This window comes from Neomonachus schauinslandi, chromosome 7 (genome assembly GCF_002201575.2).
Source record: "Neomonachus schauinslandi chromosome 7, ASM220157v2, whole genome shotgun sequence".
In the NCBI taxonomy this organism is placed as follows: domain Eukaryota; kingdom Metazoa; phylum Chordata; class Mammalia; order Carnivora; family Phocidae; genus Neomonachus; species Neomonachus schauinslandi.
Genome location: NC_058409.1, coordinates 36,345,914 through 36,364,876, shown reverse-complemented (window position 1 = coordinate 36,364,876; position 18,963 = coordinate 36,345,914). Strand labels below are relative to the sequence as shown.

At 39.4% G+C, this 18,963-nt stretch overlaps 1 non-coding gene across 1 annotated transcript; it reads right to left on the bottom strand.

The window, feature by feature from the left end:
* Positions 1-2,185: 2,185 nt before the first annotated feature.
* On the bottom strand, positions 2,186-2,295 carry LOC123325396. Its single transcript, XR_006540406.1, has one exon. It is a non-coding gene; the product is annotated as a U6 spliceosomal RNA (small nuclear RNA).
* Positions 2,296-18,963: the final 16,668 nt, after the last annotated feature.

Here is an 18,963-nt window from a genome sequence, read left to right as displayed (position 1 = left end):
AAGGACATTTTTTTTTTTTTTTACTGAATCATTTCAAAGTTAGAGACTTAATGAAGCTTCACCCCAAAGAACTTCAGGATATACCTCCTAAAAAACAAGGACATTTTTTTTTTTTTAAAGATTTTATTTATTTGACAGAGAGACACAGCGAGAGAGGGAACACAAGCAGGGAGAGTGGGAGAGGGTGAAGCAGGCTCCCCGCAGAGCAGGGAGCCTGATTCGGGGCTCGATCCCAGGACCCTGGGATCATGACCTGAGCCGAAAGCAGACGCTTAACGACTGAGCCACCCGGGCACCCCAACAAGGACATTCTTCTAAATAACCAGTAATATCCTTTGGAGCTTTTCTGGGTTTGTCTTTTGTTCTTATCCAGGATTCATCAAGAATTAGATGCTGTTTTAAAGTCATCCTACAGTCTCTCCTTTATTCCAAAACAATTCTCCTGGGTTTTTTTGTTTTGTTTTTTGTTTTTTTTTTTTTTTTTTGTCTTTCCTGTCATTGACTTTCAGGGCCAGCTGTTTATTTATTTATTTATTCATTTTTTAATAAGATTTATCTATTTATTTTAGAGAGAGAGAGTGCAGCAGGGAGGGACAGAGAGAGAGGGAGAGAGAGTCTTAAGTAGACTCCCCACTCAGTGCAGAGCCCGATGTGGGGCTCAATCTCACAACCCCAAGATCTTGACCTGAGCTGAAACCAAGAGTCAGATGCTTATCCAACTGAGCACCCAAGTGCCCCAGTCCAGTGTTTTTATAGAATGTCCACAATTTGGGTTGTCTGGTTGTTTCTTCATTATATCCAATTAAAGATTTTCAGCAAAAACTCTGCAGAGGTGAGGCTGGGTCCTTCTCAGTGCATCACAACAAAAGGTACACGATGCCATTGTGTTCTTTCATTGGTCACGCTAAGTTTAATCAGTTGATTGGGGTGCTGTCTGGTAGAACTCTCCGTCGTAAAGGCATCTCTTTCTCCTTTGGATTAATAAGTAACCTGAGGGATTGTACTTTGAGAATATGGGAATATCTCATGCCCCCACAACTTTCAGCCACTGTTTTAATTAATAAGGCTTGCCTGAATCAACTATTATATTAGTGACTGCAAAAATCACAATTTAAAAAAATTCTATCATTTTTTTTCTACATCCATTACCTGGCACTCCACTGTTTAACAAAGTTTTCTCTTCCCTCACACACACTTTTGCAATTTTCTTGAATATCATGATGAACTCAGAATATTCATTACCACTTTCTTTTTGATTTTCAGTTTGTCCCGAATTTGTCCCCTTCAAAGCAGGAGCCCTTTAGAATTGGTTTCTGTATCCTTCTGACACATCCCTATCTGTTTTTGAGCACTTCTTTGCTCTTCTAGCAAAGGAAGTCCCAAGCTCATCTTGTACTTTCCTTGACCCAGACCTGGGATCAGACCTGGTTCTTTTCAGTGAGAAACAGTTGTTAGAAACCAAGAACTGAGTGATAAGGGTGCTCATGGCAAATAGGGTGTCACTGGTTCTAAGCCCTTTTAGGGGACAGAGCCAGGAAGTGTATTTTATTTTATTTTATAGATTTATTTATTTGACAGAGAGAGAGAGAGTGCACAAGCAGGGGGAGCTACAGGGAGAGAGGGAGAAGCAGGTTCCCCGATGAGCAAGGAGCCCAACGTTGGGATCTATCCCAGGACAAGGGGGATCATGACCTGAGCTGAAGGCAGACGCTTAACCAACTGAGCCACCCAGGCATCCCGCCTCTGTCTGTCACCAACATTAGTATATGTGCTCATTTACTGCTCTCTACAATACACTGAATAGTATCAGAATTACTATGTCTATACCACAACAAACTTACTGATAAAGTACAAGATTATTTATAGTTTTTATTTTATCCTGAGAATATAGCTCACTAAAGGTAATGGTGTGTCTAAAAGCCTCTAAACCTTGAAATAAGTTCATTTGTTTCTCTTCACATTAGGGTTTTCCTCTCCATGTTGATTTTTTTTTTCTTTGTGGTAGTGGGCTTTTTATTATTTTTATTTTTTTAATTTTATTATTTTTATTTTATTATTTTTACTTTTTTTTCCAATTTTATTGAGGTATAGTTCACACTGTGTTAGTTTCAGGTGAACAACATAATGATTTGATATATGTATATATTGTAAAATGATTACAATAAGTTTAGTTAACATCCATCATGAAAATATGGAACACCTCATGAAGTTACATATCATGTTTGTACAAGGACCACGCTATTCTTCTTCTCTGTATCATTCCACTGTTAGTATATGTGCTGCTGAAGGGAGTGCTAATATGTTTTTTAATATGTAAAACAGTACCATAATTCAAAAGTCAAAATCATACGAAAAGGTAACTCAGAGAAGTTTTCTTCAATCCCCATACATAACAAATTTTATTAGTTTCTGGTTTATCCTTTCTTATTTGCAAAAATAAGCAAATGCATATATATATGCATATACATACATATGTCCTTATTTTGCCTTCTTTTTTATTCAAATGGTAGTGTATGGTATATACTTCTTTGCACGGTATTCTTTTCATTTCCTATTGTTCTATATTACATATATGCAAGTCTTTCATAGAACTAATTTTTCTCTGTGTGATCTATTTTATTTGCTTTCTCAAATATATTTGTACTTACTTTATTTTAATGATGAGTTTGTTGTTGTTGTTGTTGTTGTTAAATAGATTCCACATCCAGCCTGGAGCCCAACACAGGGCCTGAACTCACAAGCCTGAGATCAAGACCTGAGCTGAGATCAAGTGTTAGATACTTCAACCAACTGAGCTACCCAGGTATGCCTTTAATGGTTAGTTTTGTATTAAAGCTAAAATAACCTTAGTTTCTCCCCACACACACACCATCTTATTTTTGTTATTATCTATTGGTTCCCCAACAATATTTAATTAGTTAATAATTTCTTTCCTGTCATCCCAATTTACCAGCTTCTCACTTGAATAAATATCCTTTTACCCCATCAGTAACTATAAAACAATCAACAAGTATATTCTGTTTTTCAAGTGGACTGGGCATGTACTTTTCTTATAACCATCATAGTTTTATGGGTAATTACATATTTATGCTCATCAATAGTCCTTTAGTCAATGTCTTTCCCTTTTGGTTGCCTAAAAAACGTTTCCTGGGGCACCTGGGTGGCTCAGTTGGTTAAGCGACTGCCTTCGGCTCAGGTCATGATCTTGGAGTCCCTGGATCGAGTCCCGCATCAGGCTCCCTGCTTGTCAGGGAGTCTGCTTCTCCCTCTGACCCTCCCCCCTCTCATGTGCTTTCTCTCTCTCTCATTCTCTCTCTCTCAAATAAATAAATAAAATCTTTAAAAAAAAAAAACGTTTCCTTACGAAGGGCACATGGGAGCTATGTTCTCTGATTCTCTCATGTTCATAACTTTTAACATGTTGTCTAGATATAAAATCTTTGCCTTATGTTTCCCTTCTTTGAATATTTTCAATATGTTGCTCTATTTATTCTGGAATAAAGTCCAAAGACAATCACTTAAGTCATGATATTTTGACTAAATGCCCAAATGATTTTTTTTTTTGTAAACTCCAGATGTCTTTTAGGATATATCTTGACAATGATCATTCAGTACTGATTTCCTAGGTACTAGTGTCAAATCTCTATTTTTCAGGAAAGTTTTCTTAAATGTTACCTTTTTTAAATTTAAATTACTTTTTAAGTTTCCATTACTTTTTATTTTCTTCTTTGTAGGTCTTCTAATAGGTGATTATTCAACCTATGTGTATGTGTGTTGATATTCTTTGCTCACCTTCTATATCTACCACTTTCTCTTAAATCTCTTTGATTTGTTGAAATTCACTCCTTTCACCTCCTATTTATTTTAAGTCATTATCTCCTATATTTATTCACCTTTAGATTCCATTTTAGTCTCCATTTCTCAAATAATATTAATTCTGAGTTCTCCCACCTCATTCCTGAGATTTTCTAATTTTGATTATAGTCCTTTCTTATTTAATGTTTTACTAGTTTTTAAGCTCATCTTGAAATAATAAGTTATATTTTTCAGCTGTTTTATAAGCATGTCTTTCTGTTATGTTTTCATTGCTGGGCTGTTATGTTCTGTATTTTTTTTTTCTATGATAAATTAGTGTTAGATTTTTTTTTACCAGTTTGAGATACAATTGACCTATAATATGGTGTAAATTTAGGGTATACAATTCAATGATTTTATGTATGTATATATTATAAAATGTAAAAATAATGTAAATGTAAAAAAATTTACAAAAAACGTGTAAAATGTAAAAAGTTAACACAACCAGCTTCATGTTGGATTTGAACACAATCTAATGCTATTGTTTCTTTTTATATGAATTCAGTTTTTCTTTATGAACAAGGGGTGAGTCAGGACAACTTTTCTGGCTTCAGTGCTCTAGGTCTTCCTCTTACAGCATCCTCTTTTTTAATGGCCTTACGCTTTCTGACATGTGGTTCCTCTGCTCTTTCATTTAGACTTCCTTTTTCCTTTCTTCTACCCTGTCCTTCCCCAGTTGGACTCTACTCTCAGAACTCTCCCCTTGGTGTGAGACTTTCTCCTGAAAAGGAGCTTTGTAATTTTGAAAGTTCACAGAGCCAAGACTATACCAGCTCCTGCAGATCTTATCTTGGACCCCACCCAGCCACAGCTTTGTTGGGAGTGTGCAAAACTCCTCCTCATTCCAGTTGTTCTCAAATTGCTTCACTCTGCATTTCATTGAGTCCTGTTGTCAGTTTTAGTAGTTCTCAGCTACCCCGCTGCTTCCTCCTGCGACATGGATAGACACTGTGTCCTTAGTTATTGGTAGTTTTCCTTCACCTGCTCGTATTTTGGGGTTCATGAAGATACCGTGTTCATCTAGATTTTTTAAGATGTTGACATTGGGCCTTGGATTTTGCCATTAGAGTTTATGTCTTTTTTTTAAAGGGGATTTCGGAAGATTTAAAAACCTCACTGTCCCTGCTACCATCTTCCCATCATTTCCATTGATTTATTTGTTCATTCATTTATTCAACAAATAAGTTTGAGCCCTGAATTGTAACTTTATGCCTCTTCCTATTCTCTTGGTGCCATTAACTTCAGGATCCTGCTGCTTGTAATTACCTGATTCCACTTAAGCCCAGAGGTATCTGCCACCTTGGGCTGATCATTCATTACTGAGAGAAGTCAAGAACTCTCTTCCCCACTACCTGTGCAGCCAAACTGGAGAGCTACATGTCCTGTGTCTCTTGCTTCTCTTGCCACATCTGGACTTTACTATAAAAGCATAGTGTATTGGGGCACCTGGCTGGCTCAGTCGGTTAAGTATCCAACTCCTGATATCAGCTCAGGTCATGATCTCAGGGTTGTGAGATCGAGCCCCGCGTAAGGCTCCGAGCTCAGCGTGAATCTGCTTCTCCCTCTCCCTCTGCCCCTCCCCACTCCTGAAATAAATAAAACAAACTCTTAAAAAAAAAAAAAGCATAGTGAATTTAATCTAGCTTCCCAAATGGCTACTAAAAGAATTGCATGAGGTAACTTGAGGCATAAGAGAGTTAACTCTCCTTGGGGCAAACCATGACTAGTGGGAAGCAGAAAAAAGGATGGAGCTGGGCAGATAGATTCCCTCTACCTTCTTCCTACCTGGGACTGACTATTACAAGGCACATCTTCTTTGTTCTGCCTATCCTGAGATATCCATGAGGTTCACTAAGGCACCATCTGCCAGCCAAGGAGTGCTCCGTGGCTGGAGCTCCACCTAGAGGAGGTGCCTATTCTAATTCACACAAGAGTCAGATATAGGCTAATGCTGCCCACTGGAGTGTAGAGATGCATGAACAATGATGAGCACCTAGAACAAGCAATAGGAACTGGGAAATCATTAAATTATCACCCATCACCCAGTTCCTTCTAGTGTATCTTTGCTAGATGGTCCACACTCTGCTGAACTGATTCCTATGAGATGTTCACTATGTCATTTTTAGCTTTAATTGTTTGAAACTTCTCCCTTTTTCTGTTTATTAACTTTTAACTTATATTTATTGATCTATAATTTATGTTATAATATATATGATGTTACATTAAAATACAACTATAATTATATATATGCTATATATAATTATATAAACTACAAATAAAAATACAAACTATAAATTATAATTTATATTATAATAACATTAACTATATATAGATATATATAACTATAACTATATACAATAAGTATAAATTATATACTATAGTATATAAACATAACTATAAATCATAGTTATAATTTTAAATTAATATACACTATAGTATATACTATATATTATACATATTACATATTATATACTATATATAATTATAATATAAGCTATAATTTATAATTTAATCTGTAATTAAACCTTTTTTGGTGTAGGGGCGCCTGGGTGGCTCAGTCGGTAAGAGTCTGCCTTCAGCTCAGGTCATGATCCCAGAGTCCTGGGATGGAGCCCCGCATCGGGCTCCCTGCTCTGCTGGAAGCCTGCTTCTCCCTCTCCCACTCCCCCTGCTTGTGTTCCCTCTCTCGCTGTCTCTCTCTCACTGTCAAAAAAAAAAAATCCTTAAAAAAAAAAAAAAAAAACCTTTTTTGGTGTAAAATTAAATGGGTTCTGATGAATGCACACACAATTGTGTGACCACCAACACAATAAAGTACAAATATTTGCATCACTCCATAAAGATCCTTTGTACTATATAATCAGTCCCCTCCTCTTACCCACAGCAACCACTGATCTGATTTCTGTCCCTATAGTTTTCCCTTTTAGTGCATGTCATATAAATAGAATCATGTAACCTACTGTGTCAGACTTCTTTATTTTTTTTTTAATTTTTTAAGCTTTTTATTTATTTATTTGACAGAGAGAGAGAGAGAGAGAGAGAGAAAGAAACAGCATACAAGCAGGGAGAGCAGCAGAGGGAGAGGGAGAAGCAGGCTTCCTGCTGAGCAGGGAGCCCAACATGGGGCTCTATCCTAGGACCCTGTGATCATGACCTGAGCCACCCAGCACCCCCAGACTTCTTTAACTTAGCAAAATGCTCTTGTAATTCAGCCATGTCATTACATATATCAGTAGTTTGTTGCTTATCACTGAGTTGTATTCCCTTGTAAGGATGTACCGCAGCTTGTTTATCTAGTCACCTATAGATGGACATATGGACATATGGATTGTTTCCAGTTTCTAGTGATTATGAATAAAGCTGTTATAAACATCTGTGTACAGATTTTTTTTTGTGGGCATATACTTTCATTTTTAGTGGGTGCAATTGCTAGGTCATATGGTAAGTGTACGTTTAACCTGATAAACCACTTCCAAATTGTTTTCAAAAGTGGCTGTACTGAATATTGGTATTCCCAGCACCTATGTACAGGACTATTTTTCATTAATTTTTAAAATTTGACCAGGACTCCATGAACCCATTCTCATCATTTAAATAAGTCAATCAACACAGAGATGCAAAATTCCCATTTCTCTCATCAATCTCTCTCCACTCCTTAAATGTGGTCACTGTGATCGGTTTGGTGTTGTATAAAAATTCTTTCTTATTTTGAAAAGAATTAAAAACTCTTTGAGCGCCATAACCACCACCAAATTCTAATCCCTACTAGAAGGCATGGCATGATAGCAAGACTACTGGCATTGGTGTCAGCCAAACCTGGACTTGGATCCTGTATCTGCCACTTTCTAGCTCCAAACAAAGCATGGAAATAGCAGCATGCATATGCTGTCAATTGGAGATATACATCTCTCCTTATAATTAATACATGAAAATAAAATATTTAAATATATATTACATACATATTTGAGTTTCCATTTGCCATTCCTAATTAATATAGATTTCTAGTTTTCTACCATTTTTGGGCAGTAAAGGTTAACACATTAATATATGAGACTGCCTTGGATCCTAGACAAGGCACATTAGTGTGAAATATTCATCTGGAACTTTGTTGTCCAGAAAAGTCTGCAGGAAAGCCTTAAGATGAAAAACAGAGGTAGGGGTTACATACAGCCCATTTCTAACATTTACAAATCAGCTGTAACTGACCAAATGCAGTGATGAGTCTAAAAGTAGTAAAAACCTAGAAGGGTGAGCGTGCCAGGGGCTGGAGGGAGGGGAAAATGGGGGAGGTGCTGTTCAACAGGTATAAAGTCTCAGTCATGCAAGATGAAAAAGTTCTAGATCTGCTGTATGACATTGTACTTGTAGTTAAGAATACTTAACTATGCACTTGAAAAGTTGTTAAGAGGGTAGATCTCACGTTATGTGTTCTTACCACGATAATAAAAAAGGGAAGGGTATTAGTGGAAAATTTGATGAAATCTGTAATTTAGCCAATAATGTTGAATTAATGTTAATTTCTTAGTTTTGACAAATGAATGCTGGTTATGGAAGATGTTACCATTCTGGGAAGCTCGCTGAAGGGTCTACAGTAACTCTCTGCACTGTCTTAGCAATGTTTCTGTAAGGCTAAAATTATTCCAAAGGATAAAGGTTATTTTTTTTACGTAATGAAAACCAAGTCACCCACACAAGGGTATTGGCTGTACGATTTTTATAATGGCAAAAATTGAGGTAAAAACCAGGGACACCTGAGTGTCTCAGTGGGTTAAGCGTCTGCCTTTGGCTCAGGTCATGATCTCGTAGTCCCCGGATCGAGCCTCCGCATCGGGCTCCCTGCTCAGCAGGAAGCCTGCATCTCCCTCTCCCACTCCCCCTGCTTGTGTTCCCTCTCTCGCTGTGTCTCTCTCTCTCAAATAAATAAATAAAATCTTTTTTAAAAAATTGGGGTAAAAACCATTTAAGAAGTATGACTAAAAAAAATTAGTGTGTATCATGTAGTTATTAAAAAGATAAAGGTGATGCTGAGTATTATGTAATGACATGGAAAGCAGTGCATACTATATTGTAAAGTAGGAAAAGAAGCTTACTAAAGCTTTTATATTATGATCTCATTTGTGTATATGTGTATTTTTTGTCTTATGTAAAAAATACATATCTCTATGTAGGTTAGTATAAAAGATGCCTAGAAAATTAAACACCAAACTGTTTACACGGTACTTTATTCAGGTACTGGTCGCGGAAAGCTATGTCTATTCTATACGTGTGGGTTATACGCGTAAGTCGTGTTGAATATTTTATCGAGCTCAGGACAGCCCTTACGCCTGGCCAAGAGAGGCTCCTACCTCAGACCTCATGGGTTACAGTGTGGAAGTCACAAGCACACAGTGCAAAGGTAAATATATTAAAGAACCTAAGGGATCAGGTACTCACGGCTGACACAGAGCAGTCACACACTAGAGTCCATACTGGGACTTACACCACGTAGGCCACAGGAAGGGTTTCTCTCCATCTCTTGCCCTCTGTTCTCAAAACAATTGGTGACTTTCTCCAATGTCGTGAGGAATTGTAGGTTGTTCTGCCAACAGCCAGGAAGGACATTGCTTAGGAGTGTGAGGAAGTTTGAGCTGTGGAAGCACTTAGGTAAGAGAAGAGACAAATTAATTAGCTTGTCAAATCCTTCTTCTCGCATATATCAATGTTATAGATTCTTGCATAATAAAGTATCTTTTCCCAGGAGTACTTAGCATGTGTTTTCTTGCTTTAAGTTCCGGTTGACAGACCTATTAGTATTCACACATTACTGCAGTCTTAGCAATAGTACATATAGCAACCAAAGAACAGTTTGCAATATTAAATAATATCATTCTTTTTTTTTTTTAAAGATTTTATTTATTTGACAGAGAGAGACACAGTGAGAGAGGGAACACAAGCAGGGGGAGTGGGAGAGGGAGAAGCAGGCTCTCCGCTGAGCAGGAAGCCCGATGCGGGGCTTGATCCCAGGACTCTGGGATCATGACCTGAGCTGAAGGCAGATGCTTAACGACTGAGCCACCCAGGCACCCCAAATAATATCATTCTTAATTCTTTTTTATGCATAGTCTAGACCTGGCATACTTGAAGCATGAAGCATAATCCCAATTTTTTGCATTAGCAACTGATGGTCACGCACACGGGAATTGTATGCAATTTTATATTTATAAAAATATTTTATAAAATATAAGTAAATTTTTTAAGGATTTATTTATGAGAGAGCAGGGGAGGGGTAGAGGGAGAGAATCTCAAGCAGACTCCCCACTGAGTGCAGACCCCCCCCCACCCCCAGACGGGGCTCAATCTCATGACCCCAAGATCATGACCTGAGCCAAAATAAAGAGTTGGAGGCTTAACTGACTGAGCCACCCAGGTGCCCCAAGATATAAATTTTAAAACAAGTAACTAAGCTTTATTTGAATAATTTTTGTTCAGATTTTACTCTTCATTAATTATTCTTTTTTGCTCTTTAATAACTTTTTGAGACCATACAGTAAAAATAATTTTAATTTTTCAATATTTTAACATTTACTTTAATTACATTTTTGATGAAGCACAGGCAAAGTTGGAGTATTTGACTATGATTACATTTAATCTCTTAATCCTATAGATTATAGAGAATGAGAACAAGCTGGTATTGGGATACAACCACACAAAATGAAAGGGGAGCTCAGAAGAGGAAGGGCTGAAAAGAAAATGAACAAAAAAGTGGGCTGCTTCAATGTTTTTAAATTGCAGACAATGAAAGTAAATAGACTTCCACTAAGCATGACCCACATACAATTTACAAACATTACAAATTATTTACTGAACAAAGACTTACTGACTGAACAAAATAAAATAAGCAAGGAAAGTATTCTTAGCAAATCTACAACCTGAACAGTCAGATAAAACAACTGTGACTTTATGTTCTTTACTAAAGGGTTTTTTTTTCCTGATCAAAAGATGACAATGAAAAAGATAATTTTTTATATAAAATTCAGAACTTAGAAGAAATAAATGCAATTCTGGCCTGCCCATTAGACAATAAAGAAATTACCAAAAAAAAATTGGCAAATTGGATGAGAAAAATAAAAACTTTGAAACTTTTTTCTCACATTTTTTATTTTATTATGTTATGTTAATCACCATATATTACATCATTAGTTTTTGATGTAGTGTTCCATGATTCATTGTTTGCGTGTAACACCCAGTGCTCCATTCAAAAGGTGCCCTCCTTAATACCCATCACCAGGCTAACCCATACCCCGCCCCCAGAACCCTCAGTTTGTTTCTCAGAGTCCATAGTCTCTCATGGTTCGTCTCCCCCTCCGATTTCCCCCCCTTCATTTTTCCCTTCCTACTATCTTCTTTTTTTTAACATATAATGTATTATTTGTTCCAGAGGTACTTTGAATCTTTACCGTTTACGGGAAAGTGACCCTACAAAAAGTCTGTCGTGATCTTTTTAAATCATGAGGATGCTTCCAGAACAACGTAAGCTGATTCAAATGATTGCCTAATAATTTTCCATTGGATAAAGATGGGGAAAATGTAATATATCATATTATAATAAAATATTTTTTTCAAATGGAGAAACTGTAGAAACTCTGTTAAATTTTAAGTTCAAAGACAAAGTATTTTGTTAGCCAGTCTTCATAAGCAGCTCTGGCCAAGGAAAGTATTTGGGAGTGGAAATACTTAGGTTCTCAATTAAAAGAACACACAATGTTACTTACAACCAAAAATACATAAAGAAACAAAACAACACAAAAAAACCTGTCTATGCAAATACAAGAACTGTAAAAAAAGTCTAAAGTAACAGTAACTGAACAAGAATAATCAACACGGAAACTCATAAACAAATAAATAGGGATATAAGATATTGCTATGATATTATTAAGAGAATAGATGTTGTGTATTTAACCAACCTTGTGTGACAATAGCAGCACAATATTCATCGAGTTTCTTTTCTTTTCTTTTTTTTTTTTTTTGACAGAGAATGACAGACAGCGAGAGAGGGAACACAAGCAGGGAGAGTGGCCAATAATAACTAATATTTATTAAGTGCTTATTATGAGCTAGGCACTGAGCTTGTTACCGCTTATACAATGGTTCACAACACCTCCATGAGGTAAACATTCCAATTTCACTTTACAGCTAGGACTATAAACTGAGGCTTGGAGAGGCAAAGCTGCTTGCCCAGATGCTCAAAGCTGAATCAAGTGTACATTCACTGTGCCCATCCTGATGGGGACTGGCTGCTAAGGGCTGAGGGAACTCCAGGCAATGCAGGGCCTCTTCTGGGAAAGATCAGTCTCTCTACCCCTGGAAGGCCATCATTAGGCACTGATGGCTTTTTGTTTCAAAGACTTTCCAGTCTACAAAAGAAACCAGTGAAACCAGAAACACTTCCAGGGAGCCTAAGATGATAACATGCGAAGCCAGTAGTATTGCTCGTACTTTTTCCACCAAAATAACCCATCAGACCAAGAATGAATTCTTAACTCTTTGGGTTCAGCCCAAAAGATTCTGATCAATTTCTTGTGCTGTCTCTTTAAAATCATACACACAGGGACGCCTGGGTGGCTCAGTCGTTAAGCATCTGCCTTTGGCTCAGGTCATGGTCCCAGGGTCCTGGGATCGAGCCCTGCATCGGGCTCCCTGCTCCACGGGAAGCCTGCTTCTCCCTCTCCCACTCCCCCTGCTTGTGTTCCCTCTCTCGCTGTGTCTCTCTCTGTCAAATAAATAAATAAAATCTTTAAAATCATACACACATTTTTCTCCATACTGTGTGTGTATATATAATGTTTTTCTTCCAGATCTTCAAGTAAAAATGACACTTCAGAAGGGATTCTACGTTCATCTTAGAGTTTAAAGCTCTTTGGCATTCTGTCTGCTCCTCTGGTTTGAATAGCAGAGCCCTCAACGCCATCAGTGGCTACCTTGGTAGGGTTTACTTGGCTGTTAGGTGAGCTCAAAGCCCTGCAGGTAAAGGGGAAGCTAGATTAACTCCTTCCCAATTTAGTTCAGGACCTGTCCTGTTTGTCTTTTACTTTAATCAACCTCCTAGCCTGCCTCTGACAGTTTTGAAGGGACGTGAACTCTTTGCCATTACAGTTGTCCAGTCTGCTTGCTTGGAGAGCTCTGGGGAGTAAGACATTGAGCAATGAATGAAGGAAACTTTCAAATTTGATATCCTATGATCCTGTAATTTTGTAAGTCTTCTACAGCAGCAATTTCAAGAATCAGTAAATATTTATTCAGCTCTTTTTAAAGGGCCAGATACTATATGAGGTAGTGATGAACAGCACAGTCTTCTTGAAACTCAGTTTCCTAGGAGAGATATAAACAAGCAGGGAACTATAATATAGCTCTCACAAGAGAAGCATGGAAGCTCGGGAAGCTCAAAGGAAGGTCACCAAGCCTGGAACAGTGGAGATGGATCTTAGCAGGCTTCTAGGAGGAGGTGCCAAGAGGTTTGAAGAATGAGCAGAAGTTGGCCCAGGTCCTTCTGAAAGGCCCTGGAGTTGAGATTCATTTCCGTGAGTTTCAGGTCCCTTCCCTGCCCTCCTGCTTTTGTTTACCCATTCTACTTGGCTGCTAGGATATTTAGGAACAAAAGTGCTAACTTTTTAATTATCAGTTGTAACCATGGACGTGAAGAGAGAATAAGGAGCCCATCCCATCACACAAAACTACATCAGAAAGGGGGACTAGACTCCAGGTTTTTGGCAACAAGGTTACCGGGTAGATCCTAAACTCGCTTGAGCCGGTCACAGCTGTTAACCGAGGGGAAGGGAGGGGTGATTCGTGCTGCATGTGCCTCCTGTGAACACAAAGAAAATATCGTTCAGGGAAGAAGCAAGCTTCTCCTTCTAGTAGTACGTGTTTTGGTCATCACACAGTAGATAGCCAAGCCAATAATCCAGCCTGCAAAACTGCCAGCTCAAAAAAACCAAACCCTTTGAAGTGGCTAATGAATACACTCTTTTTAACTTACTCCCATCTCATTGCTCAGAGCTGTGCAGTTGCTCCTGGGCAGAAGTTTCACTAATGTAGGGATGTTGACTGGCCACTGCATCAAATATTTATCAAGTCACAGATGGGAATCTACAAAGAGTTTGCAGAGAGGTTTAGTGTCTCCCTTTGGTTCTCGGGGAAGCACGTCAGCATCGCAGAACGCAAGCCCACAGACACACCTTCCAGCCGATGCTGGTGGTGGCTGACCCATTTTAACCAGGTTAAATGAGGCCCCACTTAAAGACATCACTGTTTTTTCTTAAAGTAAAAGTAGAATATCTTCACCGTCACCATACGCACAAGACGTAGTGTGCGTCTTTTAAATAAAACGAATGATACTGTATCCAATGTTTGAAAGCATTTCTGTTTCGCTTTTCTCATTTAACAATAGATTCTTAACATCTTTGCAGGACATTGAGTATTTTTCTACAGCGTATTTTTATATATTTACACAATAATGTAGTGTATGAATGTGCCATGATTTACCCAACCAGTTTGTTGGGGTTGGCTATTTAAGTTGTATCCAGCTTTCCACTATGTAAGCAATGGTTTTGCTGAACATCCTTATAATTAATTATTTGTGCCCGGTGAGGATGTTTTCTCAGGCAAATGAGTGGAAAAGGAATTGCCAAGTCAAAGAGTTCATCTGTTATGCCAGCGTACATTTCCAAGATCAGAGTCTAAGAGGGGGTGGGGCTGGCACTTTTGGGGGCGCTGTCAGCTCACCCATCCTAAGCGGGTCACTGAGAGCTACAAATTAGTCCAGGAGTTTGGGGGTCGGTTGGTTTTTATACTTGTTTGTTTTTGTAACAGCCTCTTTGAAACTTGAACTTTTTTTCCTCTTTAACAGCTATCTTATTTCGCTATCTCCCATCTTTATTTAGTGACATTGGAGAGAAAGAAGGATCTCTTCAATGATAAACAGCCGCAGCTGGGCTCAATAAGGAGTTATGGATTGCATTACTATCAACCACAGTTATTATGCCGGGTCTATCAATATCTTTTTCCTCTAACGATAGAAGGCAAGCTGTTTCCTGCAATTGAAGCCTCCTTAGAGCAGAGGTTCAGTGATATGTAGAAAAAAGATGAAGGAGTAGTTAAAATAAAATTGCCACCCTTTTGTTTGGCCAAACAAAGATATTAACAATAAACAATGGCCATTTACTATCATCAAGTAATCACAAAAGAATGAGCATTTAACACACCGGCACTTGAACCAAAAAAAGGAGGAGGAGAAGGAGGTAATTCCAGAATAAACGCATTCTTACCTAGGACTGAACAATTGGCATTCTTGCACTGATATTCACATTGTTCTTATTTTTCTTCTCACCAAGGATTTGGAGACAACCTTTTGGACTGGCATCAGCCTGTGGACCCTGGCTTGAGAATCGCTGTCTGACAGGCTGGCGACCATGTCTGCTACACGGAGTGGGATCTGACCCAGTCCTCTTCCGCCCTGGACAAGAGAGAAGTGAGAGAAACCCTCTATTCCTTCCAGGAGTCTCTTCCGCCTTGCTTGGTCTATATGGCATTTCCAGATGGCAGTAATTTGGGTATCATTTCCATAGCTTGTGCATCTCCACAAACCACCTATCTTGTTATTTATTTAGCATTTGTTTTAAATCAATACTTTTTTAACTTCAAAAATAAAATTTTGGTAAAGAAACTTTACAAATGTTAAAACCATTATCCTTTGTCTTAAATAAAGTGAAATGATGTTATTAGATTCTAGATCTGATTTACGTGCCAAAAATTCCAAGATTGAGTCCTGTATTTTCTTGGTTTCAAAAGAGAGAGAGCAATGAAAAAAGAGAAAGAGCGAGCGAGAGAGATTGATTAGCAAGTGAAAGGTGTTAAAGATACATTAGCACAGATATGAGACCCTGCCCTTGGCACAACTACAAGGACTGAAGGAGAATTGGAATGGAAATAAACTTCTCACCATGCGAGGTCATGTATTCATGGATGCTCTATCTGTGTGCCCCTAGTAGGGGTCCCACAGTTTGGAAACTAGAAAGAGAACCAGACTTGGTTTGGAGGCCTGGCCTGGCTGTTTGCAGACTCTAAACCCTCAGGCAAATCACTTCACCTCTTCTTAAAACCTCAGCTTCTCCAGCTGTAAAATGAGATGATAATAATCTCCATCAGGGATATCTCGAGAATAAAGCATTCTGTAATCTCTAAAATGCTATACCTGTCATGGAGGATTAGCCTCACTTGTGAGAGCACTTTTATTTATGGGTATCAAATCTTTTCTCCAGAGGCCCAGAATACATTTCCAGGCTAAACATGTCACTACAGCCTGAAAGAAGTAAGTGGATTAAAACCTTTAAAAATGAAATACTTGATTCCGTATGATGTGGGATAGTCCCTAGTAGGACTGAACTAAGCATTTTTAGGAATTCTGATTACTTGCTCAGTGACTCTAATCAGGAGGGCAGGGACCATGCCTGTTTCTTTCTCTTCTCTGTCCCTTGCACCTAATTCAGTGTGTGGCACATCAGGAACGTTCAGTACATGGTGAGTGCATGAATGAGATAACATCCCTATGTTACACCTTGGTCTTCGTAGTAGATATCTATGGCTTTTTGCCACCCAGCGAGGTATTAATCATGTTTTAATTTTCTATATTTTATGATGCTTTGCCATCTTGGGGCCTCACAGACCCAGCAAGAGACTGCCCCTCCCAGGGGTACCTAATTCCTAGAATTAACAAACAACTTGCCTGTGAGCACCCTTTTAATATGCAAACCAATCCACACCTCCCCTCCCCCCCCCATCCACCTCCTTTTTATCAGGCTCCTGCAGTGGACACTATCCCCGTGCCCTACATCACCCTAAGGCCAGGTATGAGATAGCTAGGGACCCCCCTGTAGCCCAGAGCCCACTAAAATAATTCCATTATTTGAACTATCCAGTCCTAAACCTGGCCAGCTGTTGACCCTTTCTTGCCCATTCCTTCCCATGAAAACCACAACAAAGGCTTTGGCCCTGCTTTCTTTTCTTTACTATTGCCCCTGCCCCTGGTGCTTCCTCCATGTGGCCCTGCTTGGTGTGGCTGGCCCCCTCCTCTTGGGAACTGTGGGTAACAAACTATCATTGCGGTGCCAATCCTCCCTCCCTGTGTTGGCCTGGCCTTATCGGAATAACCAACTCCAAGTAGACTTTAAAACAAGGATCAACCTTGAGAACACCCCGAGTGTTCTCAATTCATGGTTAAAGGGGAGTTAGTCTCCCCTCCCACTCGGCAGGGGGAGTATAAGGCTCAGGTCTGAGCCAACTGACTCATGGCATCAGGATAGTCTCAGAGATGAACACATGAGCACATTAAAGTTGCAACGAGTGTTTTGCTGGGACAAAAACTCCTGATTTTTTTTTTTTCCTGCTGGATTAGAAACTGGGAAAGCTTTAGGTCTGGAGCTATGCAGCCATTTTGCTAGCTGGAGGCAAAGAGCCTGTTTGAAATGGAGCCAATCTGGGAAAGCAGTGCCAAGAGAGGAAGAGAAATCAGTTCTTCACAGCATCATTTGAACCAATCCCACTCCTGCACTTTCCAGTTCTCTATTTTTAAGCCAATTTAGTCTGGGTTTTCTGTACTTACAAATAAAAGCATCCTAACTTGCAGGGCTTTCTTTCCCCTCTTCTTGATACCCAAAGCTACATTTGGGGATATTTATAATTGCAGTTTTAATTAATTCAGTTCCATAGTCAGTGCGTGCCAGGCGCTGGGCTGGGCCATGGTGACACATCTACTAAAACACTTGAAAGAGCTTCAGTGTAGAGAGGTGGAAAGACATGCAAACAACCAGCGGAGAGTAGGATAAGGGCTTTCACGGGGGCTCATGCAAAGACTGCGGAGCAGGCAAGGAACAATGAAATCCGCCCGGACGTTCTCCCTCTTCTGTCCTGTATTAGTCACAGCCTTGACTCAGCCGTCTTGCGGGGTATCTCTCCCACTCAAGGAGCATCAGCTCTATGGAGTGCTAACACTGAGCGAGGGCTTCCTGCGCCACTGTGCTGGTGCCCATGTCATTCTCTCAGTTCCTTTCTAGGGCAGACAGATCTCCATTTTAGAGACGAGGATTCCTCTCTTAAGGGGCTTAGCTAGGGTGAACAACCCTCGTCAACTCCATGGTAGAATCCGAACTCACATGTGGACTATCTGCCCCCTGAAGGCCATGCACTTCATTATCAAGCTGCTCAGCATGTGCCCATCAGGCTCCACCCCGTAATTATAGAAGAGCCCTCCAAAAATGTTCCCTATTTTACAGCAGAATTTGCTATAAGATTATTTTATATTATAGTACAGGGCAAAAGGTAGTCAATGTAGACAACTCTTTTTTTCCCCACACAAGTTATTTTGAGAACCCCAGCGAGTTGAGTAAAACGAGGTGCACCTGTGTATGGGCATATCCTTGCTCAAGACCCCAAACTCTCATTTGAGATGTCTCTCTGCCTGGTGGTCCTCTGAGAGGCGGAGCAGCCAGATGCACTATTAAGTGGAGAAGAAGCCCCTGGGCCCCAAGATCAGGACTGCCTGCGGTTGGAAGGGCGAAGCAAGATTTCCGACTGACACGGTTCAGCCAATGGTGTCTTTGCTTCCAGCAGAGCATGTGGGGCTTTGGAGAGTTTCACTGCGCCTGATGGAGGCACCGGAGGCAGCCGGAGCCCCAGGCATACCGGCCACCTTGGCAGATTTCCTTTTTAAGCTTCATGTTGGCTTGTCAGCCTCATCAACCCAAACCAGTTAAACAAACAATTTATTAGACTGGCAGCCTCTCTGGATGCTGCAACTTTTATTTAAGGGACTGTTGGCTTTTCCACTTTCAACTACACCGTAACAATTTTCTTTCCAGAGGAAACAGGGTGGATCCTTCAGCCCGGGTAAGAAGTGTCTATTATATGGATGTGGACATGGAATTCATATGCAGGCTATGAATATTCATAGGCTTTCCTAGACATATCACATCAAATCTGTGTAAGGGAAAAAGTATTTCACTTTAAAATCAAAGCTGAGTAGGATGTTTTTAAATCATCATTAGGTTCTTATTATAAATGAATGCATTTATATTA